Raw genomic sequence first — 12,998 nt, forward strand, 5'->3', positions numbered from 1 at the left:
GTTTGAGATGTATCAGCTATTTGAGGAATATAATCGTGCATTCGATACGGTAGCTGCGTCTTCCTCGGTAGTATAGTGGTTAGTATCCCCTCCTGTCACCCGGGAGACCGGGGTTCGATTCCCCGCCGGGGAGAGACATCCGATTTTTAATTGCTGCACTATCACTCGCCGTCTTAGTGTAGGACGTTTGCAGGTACTAGCAACATGTGTCTCCCACACAGGCAGCTGCCTACAGCGCATCCTCGGTAGTATAGTGGTTAGTATCCCCGCCTGTCACCCGGGAGACCGGGGTTCGATTCCCCGCCGGGGAGAGACATCCGATTTTTAATTGCTGCACTATCACTCGCCGAACTTAGTGTAGGACGTTTGCAGGTACTAGCAACATGTGTCTCCCACACAGGCAGCTGTCTACAGTGCATCCTCGGTAGTATAGTGGTTAGTATCCCCGCCTGTCACGCGGGAGACCGGGGTTCGATTCCCCGCCGGGGAGATGCGATTTTTATCTCACAAACCTGTTCGAGAGTTGCGCGTATGGGGATCGGAAGAGCATAAAGTTTGCGATCAAGGAGTGTAGTTGGTGCAAAATCTAAAAAAAAATGCTACATCTTAGGAAGTGGTTCTTGCATTCTTCACACATCAGGGTTTGCTACTGAGGCTGAATCAAAGCACCCCAGCCGACGCTCTGGGCGTAGTAATCGAGCTGGACACAGTCTGCAAAAGTAATATTTTTAGCAGAGCGTGGTTTCAATCCACGGACCTCTGGGTTATGGGCCCAGCACGCTTCCACTGCGCCACTCTGCTGTGTGGGAGAGTACTGGCTCTTCGTCACATCACGTCTCACACCTGGGCAGTGTTGTCTGCGTCGCTTTCACACGCCTACATGTGATTGCGTAACATCTCCTACAGCTCTCAGCTTGACTTGTCTCGACTTTGCTCGACTGACGCTACGCTGACGCTTGCAGGCAGCGATATTTACCACGATCGCCCCGACATGCAGCTGCGAGAAGCACAGGAGTAACAAAGCACTCCACGATGCGGCGACATACGAAATCCACTGCCCAGCTACTCGTCGGAAACTAACAAAATGCCGACCCTGCCAAGATTCGAACCTGGAATCTTCTGATCCGTAGTCAGACGCGTTATCCGTTGCGCCACAGGGCCACCGGCAGCATTTTGTCTACGAGACAAGTGCAATTCGCTAAGAAATGTGTTCTCCACGGCTCAGCAAGCTCCCAAGGAAGGTACCTCTCGTCCAGCTGCGTGGCCGCAGTGCGCCTGCAGAACTTAGAGCTTGCCACGCATCTGCTCTCGCTGTTCGACAGGTAGCAGAAGGCAAGGCGCGCTTTTTCGCATGTTTTCTCGACGACGAGAGCCGGTTGATGTGCATGTAAGCGTAGCATATGAAGCAAGAATAGCACGAACCATTCGTAGTCAGGTGCAAAAGTCGCAGTATGGCACCAGGTGGCGAACATATGTTTCTGTGGCCACCACTAGTTTCCAGCAAAGTGAATACCACTGACTGAGGGCCCTGTGTTGTAGCCCCAGTGGCGCAATTGGTTAGCGCACGGTACTTATAAGGCAGTAGCCGTGCGCAATGCCGGGGTTGTGAGTTCGAGCCTCTCCTGGGGCATATTTTTATTTCGTGGCACAGTCTCTGACAGCAACAGGAGGCTACGTTTGAGATGTATCAGCTATTTGAGGAATATAATCGTGCATTCGATACGGTAGCTGCGTCTTCCTCGGTAGTATAGTGGTTAGTATCCCCTCCTGTCACCCGGGAGACCGGGGTTCGATTCCCCGCCGGGGAGAGACATCCGATTTTTAATTGCTGCACTATCACTCGCCGTCTTAGTGTAGGGCGTTTGCAGGTACTAGCAACATGTGTCTCCCACACAGGCAGCTGCCTACAGCGCATCCTCGGTAGTATAGTGGTTAGTATCCCCGCCTGTCACCCGGGAGACCGGGGTTCGATTCCCCGCCGGGGAGAGACATCCGATTTTTAATTGCTGCACTATCACTCGCCGTCTTAGTGTAGGACGTTTGCAGGTACTAGCAACATGTGTCTCCCACACAGGCAGCTGCCTACAGCGCATCCTCGGTAGTATAGTGGTTAGTATCCCCGCCTGTCACCCGGGAGACCGGGGTTCGATTCCCCGCCGGGGAGAGACATCCGATTTTTAATTGCTGCACTATCACTCGCCGAACTTAGTGTAGGACGTTTGCAGGTACTAGGAACATGTGTCTCCCACACAGGCAGCTGTCTACAGTGCATCCTCGGTAGTATAGTGGTTAGTATCCCCGCCTGTCACGCGGGAGACCGGGGTTCGATTCCCCGCCGGGGAGATGCGATTTTTATCTCACAAACCTGTTCGAGAGTTGCGCGTATGGGGATCGGAAGAGCATAAAGTTTGCGATCAAGGAGTGTAGTTGGTGCAAAATCTAAAAAAAAATGCTACATCTTAGGAAGTGGTTCTTGCATTCTTCACACATCAGGGTTTGCTACTGAGGCTGAATCAAAGCACCCCAGCCGACGCTCTGGGCGTAGTAATCGAGCTGGACACAGTCTGCAAAAGAAATATTTTTAGCAGAGCGTGGTTTCGATCCACGGACCTCTGGGTTATGGGCCCAGCACGCTTCCACTGCGCCACTCTGCTGTGTGGGAGAGTACTGGCTCTTCGTCACATCACGTCTCACACCTGGGCAGTGTTGTCTGCGTCGCTTTCACACGCCTACATGTGATTGCGTAACATCTCCTACAGCTCTCAGCTTGACTTGTCTCGACTTTGCTCGACTGACGCTACGCTGACGCTTGCAGGCAGCGATATTTACCACGATCGCCCCGACATGCAGCTGCGAGAAGCACAGGAGTAACAAAGCACTCCACGATGCGGCGACATACGAAATCCACTGCCCAGCTACTCGTCGGAAACTAACAAAATGCCGACCCTGCCAAGATTCGAACCTGGAATCTTCTGATCCGTAGTCAGACGCGTTATCCGTTGCGCCACAGGGCCACCGGCAGCATTTTGTCTACGAGACAAGTGCAATTCGCTAAGAAATGTGTTCTCCACGGCTCAGCAAGCTACCAAGGAAGGTACCTCTCGTCCAGCTGCGTGGCCGCAGTGCGCCTGCAGAACTTAGAGCTTGCCACGCATCTGCTCTCGCTGTTCGACAGGTAGCAGAAGGCAAGGCGCGCTTTTTCGCATGTTTTCTCGACGACGAGAGCCGGTTGATGTGCATGTAAGCGTAGCATATGAAGCAAGAATAGCACGAACCATTCGTAGTCAGGTGCAAAAGTCGCAGTATGGCACCAGGTGGCGAACATATGTTTCTGTGGCCACCACTAGTTTCCAGCAAAGTGAATACCACTGACTGAGGGCCCTGTGTTGTAGCCCCAGTGGCGCAATTGGTTAGCGCACGGTACTTATAAGGCAGTAGCCGTGCGCAATGCCGGGGTTGTGAGTTCGAGCCTCTCCTGGGGCATATTTTTATTTCGTGGCACAGTCTCTGACAGCAACAGGAGGCTACGTTTGAGATGTATCAGCTATTTGAGGAATATAATCGTGCATTCGATACGGTAGCTGCGTCTTCCTCGGTAGTATAGTGGTTAGTATCCCCTCCTGTCACCCGGGAGACCGGGGTTCGATTCCCCGCCGGGGAGAGACATCCGATTTTTAATTGCTGCACTATCACTCGCCGTCTTAGTGTAGGACGTTTGCAGGTACTAGCAACATGTGTCTCCCACACAGGCAGCTGCCTACAGCGCATCCTCGGTAGTATAGTGGTTAGTATCCCCGCCTGTCACCCGGGAGACCGGGGTTCGATTCCCCGCCGGGGAGAGACATCCGATTTTTAATTGCTGCACTATCACTCGCCGAACTTAGTGTAGGACGTTTGCAGGTACTAGCAACATGTGTCTCCCACACAGGCAGCTGTCTACAGTGCATCCTCGGTAGTATAGTGGTTAGTATCCCCGCCTGTCACGCGGGAGACCGGGGTTCGATTCCCCGCCGGGGAGATGCGATTTTTATCTCACAAACCTGTTCGAGAGTTGCGCGTATGGGGATCGGAAGAGCATAAAGTTTGCGATCAAGGAGTGTAGTTGGTGCAAAATCTAAAAAAAAATGCTACATCTTAGGAAGTGGTTCTTGCATTCTTCACACATCAGGGTTTGCTACTGAGGCTGAATCAAAGCACCCCAGCCGACGCTCTGGGCGTAGTAATCGAGCTGGACACAGTCTGCAAAAGTAATATTTTTAGCAGAGCGTGGTTTCAATCCACGGACCTCTGGGTTATGGGCCCAGCACGCTTCCACTGCGCCACTCTGCTGTGTGGGAGAGTACTGGCTCTTCGTCACATCACGTCTCACACCTGGGCAGTGTTGTCTGCGTCGCTTTCACACGCCTACATGTGATTGCGTAACATCTCCTACAGCTCTCAGCTTGACTTGTCTCGACTTTGCTCGACTGACGCTACGCTGACGCTTGCAGGCAGCGATATTTACCACGATCGCCCCGACATGCAGCTGCGAGAAGCACAGGAGTAACAAAGCACTCCACGATGCGGCGACATACGAAATCCACTGCCCAGCTACTCGTCGGAAACTAACAAAATGCCGACCCTGCCAAGATTCGAACCTGGAATCTTCTGATCCGTAGTCAGACGCGTTATCCGTTGCGCCACAGGGCCACCGGCAGCATTTTGTCTACGAGACAAGTACAATTCGCTAAGAAATGTGTTCTCCACGGCTCAGCAAGCTCCCAAGGAAGGTACCTCTCGTCCAGCTGCGTGGCCGCAGTGCGCCTGCAGAACTTAGAGCTTGCCACGCATCTGCTCTCGCTGTTCGACAGGTAGCAGAAGGCAAGGCGCGCTTTTTCGCATGTTTTCTCGACGACGAGAGCCGGTTGATGTGCATGTAAGCGTAGCATATGAAGCAAGAATAGCACGAACCATTCGTAGTCAGGTGCAAAAGTCGCAGTATGGCACCAGGTGGCGAACATATGTTTCTGTGGCCACCACTAGTTTCCAGCAAAGTGAATACCACTGACTGAGGGCCCTGTGTTGTAGCCCCAGTGGCGCAATTGGTTAGCGCACGGTACTTATAAGGCAGTAGCCGTGCGCAATGCCGGGGTTGTGAGTTCGAGCCTCTCCTGGGGCATATTTTTATTTCGTGGCACAGTCTCTGACAGCAACAGGAGGCTACGTTTGAGATGTATCAGCTATTTGAGGAATATAATCGTGCATTCGATACGGTAGCTGCGTCTTCCTCGGTAGTATAGTGGTTAGTATCCCCTCCTGTCACCCGGGAGACCGGGGTTCGATTCCCCGCCGGGGAGAGACATCCGATTTTTAATTGCTGCACTATCACTCGCCGTCTTAGTGTAGGACGTTTGCAGGTACTAGCAACATGTGTCTCCCACACAGGCAGCTGCCTACAGCGCATCCTCGGTAGTATAGTGGTTAGTATCCCCGCCTGTCACCCGGGAGACCGGGGTTCGATTCCCCGCCGGGGAGAGACATCCGATTTTTAATTGCTGCACTATCACTCGCCGAACTTAGTGTAGGACGTTTGCAGGTACTAGCAACATGTGTCTCCCACACAGGCAGCTGTCTACAGTGCATCCTCGGTAGTATAGTGGTTAGTATCCCCGCCTGTCACGCGGGAGACCGGGGTTCGATTCCCCGCCGGGGAGATGCGATTTTTATCTCACAAACCTGTTCGAGAGTTGCGCGTATGGGGATCGGAAGAGCATAAAGTTTGCGATCAAGGAGTGTAGTTGGTGCAAAATCTAAAAAAAAATGCTACATCTTAGGAAGTGGTTCTTGCATTCTTCACACATCAGGGTTTGCTACTGAGGCTGAATCAAAGCACCCCAGCCGACGCTCTGGGCGTAGTAATCGAGCTGGACACAGTCTGCAAAAGTAATATTTTTAGCAGAGCGTGGTTTCAATCCACGGACCTCTGGGTTATGGGCCCAGCACGCTTCCACTGCGCCACTCTGCTGTGTGGGAGAGTACTGGCTCTTCGTCACATCACGTCTCACACCTGGGCAGTGTTGTCTGCGTCGCTTTCACACGCCTACATGTGATTGCGTAACATCTCCTACAGCTCTCAGCTTGACTTGTCTCGACTTTGCTCGACTGACGCTACGCTGACGCTTGCAGGCAGCGATATTTACCACGATCGCCCCGACATGCAGCTGCGAGAAGCACAGGAGTAACAAAGCACTCCACGATGCGGCGACATACGAAATCCACTGCCCAGCTACTCGTCGGAAACTAACAAAATGCCGACCCTGCCAAGATTCGAACCTGGAATCTTCTGATCCGTAGTCAGACGCGTTATCCGTTGCGCCACAGGGCCACCGGCAGCATTTTGTCTACGAGACAAGTACAATTCGCTAAGAAATGTGTTCTCCACGGCTCAGCAAGCTCCCAAGGAAGGTACCTCTCGTCCAGCTGCGTGGCCGCAGTGCGCCTGCAGAACTTAGAGCTTGCCACGCATCTGCTCTCGCTGTTCGACAGGTAGCAGAAGGCAAGGCGCGCTTTTTCGCATGTTTTCTCGACGACGAGAGCCGGTTGATGTGCATGTAAGCGTAGCATATGAAGCAAGAATAGCACGAACCATTCGTAGTCAGGTGCAAAAGTCGCAGTATGGCACCAGGTGGCGAACATATGTTTCTGTGGCCACCACTAGTTTCCAGCAAAGTGAATACCACTGACTGAGGGCCCTGTGTTGTAGCCCCAGTGGCGCAATTGGTTAGCGCACGGTACTTATAAGGCAGTAGCCGTGCGCAATGCCGGGGTTGTGAGTTCGAGCCTCTCCTGGGGCATATTTTTATTTCGTGGCACAGTCTCTGACAGCAACAGGAGGCTACGTTTGAGATGTATCAGCTATTTGAGGAATATAATCGTGCATTCGATACGGTAGCTGCGTCTTCCTCGGTAGTATAGTGGTTAGTATCCCCTCCTGTCACCCGGGAGACCGGGGTTCGATTCCCCGCCGGGGAGAGACATCCGATTTTTAATTGCTGCACTATCACTCGCCGTCTTAGTGTAGGACGTTTGCAGGTACTAGCAACATGTGTCTCCCACACAGGCAGCTGCCTACAGCGCATCCTCGGTAGTATAGTGGTTAGTATCCCCGCCTGTCACCCGGGAGACCGGGGTTCGATTCCCCGCCGGGGAGAGACATCCGATTTTTAATTGCTGCACTATCACTCGCCGAACTTAGTGTAGGACGTTTGCAGGTACTAGCAACATGTGTCTCCCACACAGGCAGCTGTCTACAGTGCATCCTCGGTAGTATAGTGGTTAGTATCCCCGCCTGTCACGCGGGAGACCGGGGTTCGATTCCCCGCCGGGGAGATGCGATTTTTATCTCACAAACCTGTTCGAGAGTTGCGCGTATGGGGATCGGAAGAGCATAAAGTTTGCGATCAAGGAGTGTAGTTGGTGCAAAATCTAAAAAAAAATGCTACATCTTAGGAAGTGGTTCTTGCATTCTTCACACATCAGGGTTTGCTACTGAGGCTGAATCAAAGCACCCCAGCCGACGCTCTGGGCGTAGTAATCGAGCTGGACACAGTCTGCAAAAGAAATATTTTTAGCAGAGCGTGGTTTCGATCCACGGACCTCTGGGTTATGGGCCCAGCACGCTTCCACTGCGCCACTCTGCTGTGTGGGAGAGTACTGGCTCTTCGTCACATCACGTCTCACACCTGGGCAGTGTTGTCTGCGTCGCTTTCACACGCCTACATGTGATTGCGTAACATCTCCTACAGCTCTCAGCTTGACTTGTCTCGACTTTGCTCGACTGACGCTACGCTGACGCTTGCAGGCAGCGATATTTACCACGATCGCCCCGACATGCAGCTGCGAGAAGCACAGGAGTAACAAAGCACTCCACGATGCGGCGACATACGAAATCCACTGCCCAGCTACTCGTCGGAAACTAACAAAATGCCGACCCTGCCAAGATTCGAACCTGGAATCTTCTGATCCGTAGTCAGACGCGTTATCCGTTGCGCCACAGGGCCACCGGCAGCATTTTGTCTACGAGACAAGTGCAATTCGCTAAGAAATGTGTTCTCCACGGCTCAGCAAGCTACCAAGGAAGGTACCTCTCGTCCAGCTGCGTGGCCGCAGTGCGCCTGCAGAACTTAGAGCTTGCCACGCATCTGCTCTCGCTGTTCGACAGGTAGCAGAAGGCAAGGCGCGCTTTTTCGCATGTTTTCTCGACGACGAGAGCCGGTTGATGTGCATGTAAGCGTAGCATATGAAGCAAGAATAGCACGAACCATTCGTAGTCAGGTGCAAAAGTCGCAGTATGGCACCAGGTGGCGAACATATGTTTCTGTGGCCACCACTAGTTTCCAGCAAAGTGAATACCACTGACTGAGGGCCCTGTGTTGTAGCCCCAGTGGCGCAATTGGTTAGCGCACGGTACTTATAAGGCAGTAGCCGTGCGCAATGCCGGGGTTGTGAGTTCGAGCCTCTCCTGGGGCATATTTTTATTTCGTGGCACAGTCTCTGACAGCAACAGGAGGCTACGTTTGAGATGTATCAGCTATTTGAGGAATATAATCGTGCATTCGATACGGTAGCTGCGTCTTCCTCGGTAGTATAGTGGTTAGTATCCCCTCCTGTCACCCGGGAGACCGGGGTTCGATTCCCCGCCGGGGAGAGACATCCGATTTTTAATTGCTGCACTATCACTCGCCGTCTTAGTGTAGGACGTTTGCAGGTACTAGCAACATGTGTCTCCCACACAGGCAGCTGCCTACAGCGCATCCTCGGTAGTATAGTGGTTAGTATCCCCGCCTGTCACCCGGGAGACCGGGGTTCGATTCCCCGCCGGGGAGAGACATCCGATTTTTAATTGCTGCACTATCACTCGCCGAACTTAGTGTAGGACGTTTGCAGGTACTAGCAACATGTGTCTCCCACACAGGCAGCTGTCTACAGTGCATCCTCGGTAGTATAGTGGTTAGTATCCCCGCCTGTCACGCGGGAGACCGGGGTTCGATTCCCCGCCGGGGAGATGCGATTTTTATCTCACAAACCTGTTCGAGAGTTGCGCGTATGGGGATCGGAAGAGCATAAAGTTTGCGATCAAGGAGTGTAGTTGGTGCAAAATCTAAAAAAAAATGCTACATCTTAGGAAGTGGTTCTTGCATTCTTCACACATCAGGGTTTGCTACTGAGGCTGAATCAAAGCACCCCAGCCGACGCTCTGGGCGTAGTAATCGAGCTGGACACAGTCTGCAAAAGTAATATTTTTAGCAGAGCGTGGTTTCAATCCACGGACCTCTGGGTTATGGGCCCAGCACGCTTCCACTGCGCCACTCTGCTGTGTGGGAGAGTACTGGCTCTTCGTCACATCACGTCTCACACCTGGGCAGTGTTGTCTGCGTCGCTTTCACACGCCTACATGTGATTGCGTAACATCTCCTACAGCTCTCAGCTTGACTTGTCTCGACTTTGCTCGACTGACGCTACGCTGACGCTTGCAGGCAGCGATATTTACCACGATCGCCCCGACATGCAGCTGCGAGAAGCACAGGAGTAACAAAGCACTCCACGATGCGGCGACATACGAAATCCACTGCCCAGCTACTCGTCGGAAACTAACAAAATGCCGACCCTGCCAAGATTCGAACCTGGAATCTTCTGATCCGTAGTCAGACGCGTTATCCGTTGCGCCACAGGGCCACCGGCAGCATTTTGTCTACGAGACAAGTACAATTCGCTAAGAAATGTGTTCTCCACGGCTCAGCAAGCTCCCAAGGAAGGTACCTCTCGTCCAGCTGCGTGGCCGCAGTGCGCCTGCAGAACTTAGAGCTTGCCACGCATCTGCTCTCGCTGTTCGACAGGTAGCAGAAGGCAAGGCGCGCTTTTTCGCATGTTTTCTCGACGACGAGAGCCGGTTGATGTGCATGTAAGCGTAGCATATGAAGCAAGAATAGCACGAACCATTCGTAGTCAGGTGCAAAAGTCGCAGTATGGCACCAGGTGGCGAACATATGTTTCTGTGGCCACCACTAGTTTCCAGCAAAGTGAATACCACTGACTGAGGGCCCTGTGTTGTAGCCCCAGTGGCGCAATTGGTTAGCGCACGGTACTTATAAGGCAGTAGCCGTGCGCAATGCCGGGGTTGTGAGTTCGAGCCTCTCCTGGGGCATATTTTTATTTCGTGGCACAGTCTCTGACAGCAACAGGAGGCTACGTTTGAGATGTATCAGCTATTTGAGGAATATAATCGTGCATTCGATACGGTAGCTGCGTCTTCCTCGGTAGTATAGTGGTTAGTATCCCCTCCTGTCACCCGGGAGACCGGGGTTCGATTCCCCGCCGGGGAGAGACATCCGATTTTTAATTGCTGCACTATCACTCGCCGTCTTAGTGTAGGACGTTTGCAGGTACTAGCAACATGTGTCTCCCACACAGGCAGCTGCCTACAGCGCATCCTCGGTAGTATAGTGGTTAGTATCCCCGCCTGTCACCCGGGAGACCGGGGTTCGATTCCCCGCCGGGGAGAGACATCCGATTTTTAATTGCTGCACTATCACTCGCCGAACTTAGTGTAGGACGTTTGCAGGTACTAGCAACATGTGTCTCCCACACAGGCAGCTGTCTACAGTGCATCCTCGGTAGTATAGTGGTTAGTATCCCCGCCTGTCACGCGGGAGACCGGGGTTCGATTCCCCGCCGGGGAGATGCGATTTTTATCTCACAAACCTGTTCGAGAGTTGCGCGTATGGGGATCGGAAGAGCATAAAGTTTGCGATCAAGGAGTGTAGTTGGTGCAAAATCTAAAAAAAAATGCTACATCTTAGGAAGTGGTTCTTGCATTCTTCACACATCAGGGTTTGCTACTGAGGCTGAATCAAAGCACCCCAGCCGACGCTCTGGGCGTAGTAATCGAGCTGGACACAGTCTGCAAAAGTAATATTTTTAGCAGAGCGTGGTTTCAATCCACGGACCTCTGGGTTATGGGCCCAGCACGCTTCCACTGCGCCACTCTGCTGTGTGGGAGAGTACTGGCTCTTCGTCACATCACGTCTCACACCTGGGCAGTGTTGTCTGCGTCGCTTTCACACGCCTACATGTGATTGCGTAACATCTCCTACAGCTCTCAGCTTGACTTGTCTCGACTTTGCTCGACTGACGCTACGCTGACGCTTGCAGGCAGCGATATTTACCACGATCGCCCCGACATGCAGCTGCGAGAAGCACAGGAGTAACAAAGCACTCCACGATGCGGCGACATACGAAATCCACTGCCCAGCTACTCGTCGGAAACTAACAAAATGCCGACCCTGCCAAGATTCGAACCTGGAATCTTCTGATCCGTAGTCAGACGCGTTATCCGTTGCGCCACAGGGCCACCGGCAGCATTTTGTCTACGAGACAAGTACAATTCGCTAAGAAATGTGTTCTCCACGGCTCAGCAAGCTCCCAAGGAAGGTACCTCTCGTCCAGCTGCGTGGCCGCAGTGCGCCTGCAGAACTTAGAGCTTGCCACGCATCTGCTCTCGCTGTTCGACAGGTAGCAGAAGGCAAGGCGCGCTTTTTCGCATGTTTTCTCGACGACGAGAGCCGGTTGATGTGCATGTAAGCGTAGCATATGAAGCAAGAATAGCACGAACCATTCGTAGTCAGGTGCAAAAGTCGCAGTATGGCACCAGGTGGCGAACATATGTTTCTGTGGCCACCACTAGTTTCCAGCAAAGTGAATACCACTGACTGAGGGCCCTGTGTTGTAGCCCCAGTGGCGCAATTGGTTAGCGCACGGTACTTATAAGGCAGTAGCCGTGCGCAATGCCGGGGTTGTGAGTTCGAGCCTCTCCTGGGGCATATTTTTATTTCGTGGCACAGTCTCTGACAGCAACAGGAGGCTACGTTTGAGATGTATCAGCTATTTGAGGAATATAATCGTGCATTCGATACGGTAGCTGCGTCTTCCTCGGTAGTATAGTGGTTAGTATCCCCTCCTGTCACCCGGGAGACCGGGGTTCGATTCCCCGCCGGGGAGAGACATCCGATTTTTAATTGCTGCACTATCACTCGCCGTCTTAGTGTAGGACGTTTGCAGGTACTAGCAACATGTGTCTCCCACACAGGCAGCTGCCTACAGCGCATCCTCGGTAGTATAGTGGTTAGTATCCCCGCCTGTCACCCGGGAGACCGGGGTTCGATTCCCCGCCGGGGAGAGACATCCGATTTTTAATTGCTGCACTATCACTCGCCGAACTTAGTGTAGGACGTTTGCAGGTACTAGCAACATGTGTCTCCCACACAGGCAGCTGTCTACAGTGCATCCTCGGTAGTATAGTGGTTAGTATCCCCGCCTGTCACGCGGGAGACCGGGGTTCGATTCCCCGCCGGGGAGATGCGATTTTTATCTCACAAACCTGTTCGAGAGTTGCGCGTATGGGGATCGGAAGAGCATAAAGTTTGCGATCAAGGAGTGTAGTTGGTGCAAAATCTAAAAAAAAATGCTACATCTTAGGAAGTGGTTCTTGCATTCTTCACACATCAGGGTTTGCTACTGAGGCTGAATCAAAGCACCCCAGCCGACGCTCTGGGCGTAGTAATCGAGCTGGACACAGTCTGCAAAAGTAATATTTTTAGCAGAGCGTGGTTTCAATCCACGGACCTCTGGGTTATGGGCCCAGCACGCTTCCACTGCGCCACTCTGCTGTGTGGGAGAGTACTGGCTCTTCGTCACATCACGTCTCACACCTGGGCAGTGTTGTCTGCGTCGCTTTCACACGCCTACATGTGATTGCGTAACATCTCCTACAGCTCTCAGCTTGACTTGTCTCGACTTTGCTCGACTGACGCTACGCTGACGCTTGCAGGCAGCGATATTTACCACGATCGCCCCGACATGCAGCTGCGAGAAGCACAGGAGTAACAAAGCACTCCACGATGCGGCGACATACGAAATCCACTGCCCAGCTACTCGTCGGAAACTAAGAAAATGCCGACCCT

The 12,998-nt window shown here is 52.8% G+C and overlaps 33 non-coding genes across 33 annotated transcripts; 24 read left to right on the forward strand and 9 right to left on the reverse strand.

The window, feature by feature from the left end:
* Window positions 1-239: 239 nt before the first annotated feature.
* Window positions 240-311, forward strand: Trnad-guc (transfer RNA aspartic acid (anticodon GUC)). The gene has a single exon. It is a non-coding gene; the product is annotated as a tRNA-Asp (tRNA).
* A 107-nt stretch (window positions 312-418) lies between these two features.
* Trnad-guc (transfer RNA aspartic acid (anticodon GUC)) lies at window positions 419-490 on the forward strand. Its single transcript has one exon. It is a non-coding gene; the product is annotated as a tRNA-Asp (tRNA).
* Window positions 491-1,088: 598 nt separating this feature from the next.
* Window positions 1,089-1,161, reverse strand: Trnar-acg (transfer RNA arginine (anticodon ACG)). Its single transcript has one exon. It is a non-coding gene; the product is annotated as a tRNA-Arg (tRNA).
* A 377-nt stretch (window positions 1,162-1,538) lies between these two features.
* On the forward strand, window positions 1,539-1,630 carry Trnai-uau (transfer RNA isoleucine (anticodon UAU)). Its single transcript is given in 2 exon segments — window positions 1,539-1,576; window positions 1,595-1,630. It is a non-coding gene; the product is annotated as a tRNA-Ile (tRNA).
* A 284-nt stretch (window positions 1,631-1,914) lies between these two features.
* Window positions 1,915-1,986, forward strand: Trnad-guc (transfer RNA aspartic acid (anticodon GUC)). Its single transcript has one exon. It is a non-coding gene; the product is annotated as a tRNA-Asp (tRNA).
* A 106-nt stretch (window positions 1,987-2,092) lies between these two features.
* On the forward strand, window positions 2,093-2,164 carry Trnad-guc (transfer RNA aspartic acid (anticodon GUC)). Its single transcript has one exon. It is a non-coding gene; the product is annotated as a tRNA-Asp (tRNA).
* A 107-nt stretch (window positions 2,165-2,271) lies between these two features.
* Window positions 2,272-2,343, forward strand: Trnad-guc (transfer RNA aspartic acid (anticodon GUC)). The gene has a single exon. It is a non-coding gene; the product is annotated as a tRNA-Asp (tRNA).
* Window positions 2,344-2,582: 239 nt separating this feature from the next.
* Trnam-cau (transfer RNA methionine (anticodon CAU)) lies at window positions 2,583-2,654 on the reverse strand. The gene has a single exon. It is a non-coding gene; the product is annotated as a tRNA-Met (tRNA).
* A 287-nt stretch (window positions 2,655-2,941) lies between these two features.
* Window positions 2,942-3,014, reverse strand: Trnar-acg (transfer RNA arginine (anticodon ACG)). Its single transcript has one exon. It is a non-coding gene; the product is annotated as a tRNA-Arg (tRNA).
* Window positions 3,015-3,391: 377 nt separating this feature from the next.
* Trnai-uau (transfer RNA isoleucine (anticodon UAU)) lies at window positions 3,392-3,483 on the forward strand. The gene is given in 2 exon segments: window positions 3,392-3,429; window positions 3,448-3,483. It is a non-coding gene; the product is annotated as a tRNA-Ile (tRNA).
* A 284-nt stretch (window positions 3,484-3,767) lies between these two features.
* On the forward strand, window positions 3,768-3,839 carry Trnad-guc (transfer RNA aspartic acid (anticodon GUC)). Its single transcript has one exon. It is a non-coding gene; the product is annotated as a tRNA-Asp (tRNA).
* A 107-nt stretch (window positions 3,840-3,946) lies between these two features.
* Trnad-guc (transfer RNA aspartic acid (anticodon GUC)) lies at window positions 3,947-4,018 on the forward strand. Its single transcript has one exon. It is a non-coding gene; the product is annotated as a tRNA-Asp (tRNA).
* A 598-nt stretch (window positions 4,019-4,616) lies between these two features.
* On the reverse strand, window positions 4,617-4,689 carry Trnar-acg (transfer RNA arginine (anticodon ACG)). Its single transcript has one exon. It is a non-coding gene; the product is annotated as a tRNA-Arg (tRNA).
* A 377-nt stretch (window positions 4,690-5,066) lies between these two features.
* Window positions 5,067-5,158, forward strand: Trnai-uau (transfer RNA isoleucine (anticodon UAU)). Its single transcript is given in 2 exon segments — window positions 5,067-5,104; window positions 5,123-5,158. It is a non-coding gene; the product is annotated as a tRNA-Ile (tRNA).
* A 284-nt stretch (window positions 5,159-5,442) lies between these two features.
* On the forward strand, window positions 5,443-5,514 carry Trnad-guc (transfer RNA aspartic acid (anticodon GUC)). The gene has a single exon. It is a non-coding gene; the product is annotated as a tRNA-Asp (tRNA).
* A 107-nt stretch (window positions 5,515-5,621) lies between these two features.
* On the forward strand, window positions 5,622-5,693 carry Trnad-guc (transfer RNA aspartic acid (anticodon GUC)). The gene has a single exon. It is a non-coding gene; the product is annotated as a tRNA-Asp (tRNA).
* Window positions 5,694-6,291: 598 nt separating this feature from the next.
* On the reverse strand, window positions 6,292-6,364 carry Trnar-acg (transfer RNA arginine (anticodon ACG)). Its single transcript has one exon. It is a non-coding gene; the product is annotated as a tRNA-Arg (tRNA).
* Window positions 6,365-6,741: 377 nt separating this feature from the next.
* On the forward strand, window positions 6,742-6,833 carry Trnai-uau (transfer RNA isoleucine (anticodon UAU)). The gene is given in 2 exon segments: window positions 6,742-6,779; window positions 6,798-6,833. It is a non-coding gene; the product is annotated as a tRNA-Ile (tRNA).
* Window positions 6,834-7,117: 284 nt separating this feature from the next.
* Trnad-guc (transfer RNA aspartic acid (anticodon GUC)) lies at window positions 7,118-7,189 on the forward strand. The gene has a single exon. It is a non-coding gene; the product is annotated as a tRNA-Asp (tRNA).
* A 107-nt stretch (window positions 7,190-7,296) lies between these two features.
* Window positions 7,297-7,368, forward strand: Trnad-guc (transfer RNA aspartic acid (anticodon GUC)). The gene has a single exon. It is a non-coding gene; the product is annotated as a tRNA-Asp (tRNA).
* Window positions 7,369-7,607: 239 nt separating this feature from the next.
* Window positions 7,608-7,679, reverse strand: Trnam-cau (transfer RNA methionine (anticodon CAU)). Its single transcript has one exon. It is a non-coding gene; the product is annotated as a tRNA-Met (tRNA).
* A 287-nt stretch (window positions 7,680-7,966) lies between these two features.
* Window positions 7,967-8,039, reverse strand: Trnar-acg (transfer RNA arginine (anticodon ACG)). The gene has a single exon. It is a non-coding gene; the product is annotated as a tRNA-Arg (tRNA).
* Window positions 8,040-8,416: 377 nt separating this feature from the next.
* On the forward strand, window positions 8,417-8,508 carry Trnai-uau (transfer RNA isoleucine (anticodon UAU)). Its single transcript is given in 2 exon segments — window positions 8,417-8,454; window positions 8,473-8,508. It is a non-coding gene; the product is annotated as a tRNA-Ile (tRNA).
* Window positions 8,509-8,792: 284 nt separating this feature from the next.
* Trnad-guc (transfer RNA aspartic acid (anticodon GUC)) lies at window positions 8,793-8,864 on the forward strand. Its single transcript has one exon. It is a non-coding gene; the product is annotated as a tRNA-Asp (tRNA).
* A 107-nt stretch (window positions 8,865-8,971) lies between these two features.
* Window positions 8,972-9,043, forward strand: Trnad-guc (transfer RNA aspartic acid (anticodon GUC)). The gene has a single exon. It is a non-coding gene; the product is annotated as a tRNA-Asp (tRNA).
* A 598-nt stretch (window positions 9,044-9,641) lies between these two features.
* On the reverse strand, window positions 9,642-9,714 carry Trnar-acg (transfer RNA arginine (anticodon ACG)). Its single transcript has one exon. It is a non-coding gene; the product is annotated as a tRNA-Arg (tRNA).
* Window positions 9,715-10,091: 377 nt separating this feature from the next.
* Trnai-uau (transfer RNA isoleucine (anticodon UAU)) lies at window positions 10,092-10,183 on the forward strand. Its single transcript is given in 2 exon segments — window positions 10,092-10,129; window positions 10,148-10,183. It is a non-coding gene; the product is annotated as a tRNA-Ile (tRNA).
* A 284-nt stretch (window positions 10,184-10,467) lies between these two features.
* Trnad-guc (transfer RNA aspartic acid (anticodon GUC)) lies at window positions 10,468-10,539 on the forward strand. The gene has a single exon. It is a non-coding gene; the product is annotated as a tRNA-Asp (tRNA).
* Window positions 10,540-10,646: 107 nt separating this feature from the next.
* Trnad-guc (transfer RNA aspartic acid (anticodon GUC)) lies at window positions 10,647-10,718 on the forward strand. Its single transcript has one exon. It is a non-coding gene; the product is annotated as a tRNA-Asp (tRNA).
* Window positions 10,719-11,316: 598 nt separating this feature from the next.
* Trnar-acg (transfer RNA arginine (anticodon ACG)) lies at window positions 11,317-11,389 on the reverse strand. Its single transcript has one exon. It is a non-coding gene; the product is annotated as a tRNA-Arg (tRNA).
* A 377-nt stretch (window positions 11,390-11,766) lies between these two features.
* Trnai-uau (transfer RNA isoleucine (anticodon UAU)) lies at window positions 11,767-11,858 on the forward strand. The gene is given in 2 exon segments: window positions 11,767-11,804; window positions 11,823-11,858. It is a non-coding gene; the product is annotated as a tRNA-Ile (tRNA).
* Window positions 11,859-12,142: 284 nt separating this feature from the next.
* Trnad-guc (transfer RNA aspartic acid (anticodon GUC)) lies at window positions 12,143-12,214 on the forward strand. Its single transcript has one exon. It is a non-coding gene; the product is annotated as a tRNA-Asp (tRNA).
* A 107-nt stretch (window positions 12,215-12,321) lies between these two features.
* On the forward strand, window positions 12,322-12,393 carry Trnad-guc (transfer RNA aspartic acid (anticodon GUC)). Its single transcript has one exon. It is a non-coding gene; the product is annotated as a tRNA-Asp (tRNA).
* The last annotated feature ends 605 nt before the right edge of the window (window positions 12,394-12,998 follow it).

This window comes from Schistocerca cancellata, unplaced genomic scaffold (assembly GCF_023864275.1).
Source record: "Schistocerca cancellata isolate TAMUIC-IGC-003103 unplaced genomic scaffold, iqSchCanc2.1 HiC_scaffold_1164, whole genome shotgun sequence".
Classification (NCBI taxonomy): Eukaryota; Metazoa; Arthropoda; class Insecta; order Orthoptera; family Acrididae; genus Schistocerca; species Schistocerca cancellata.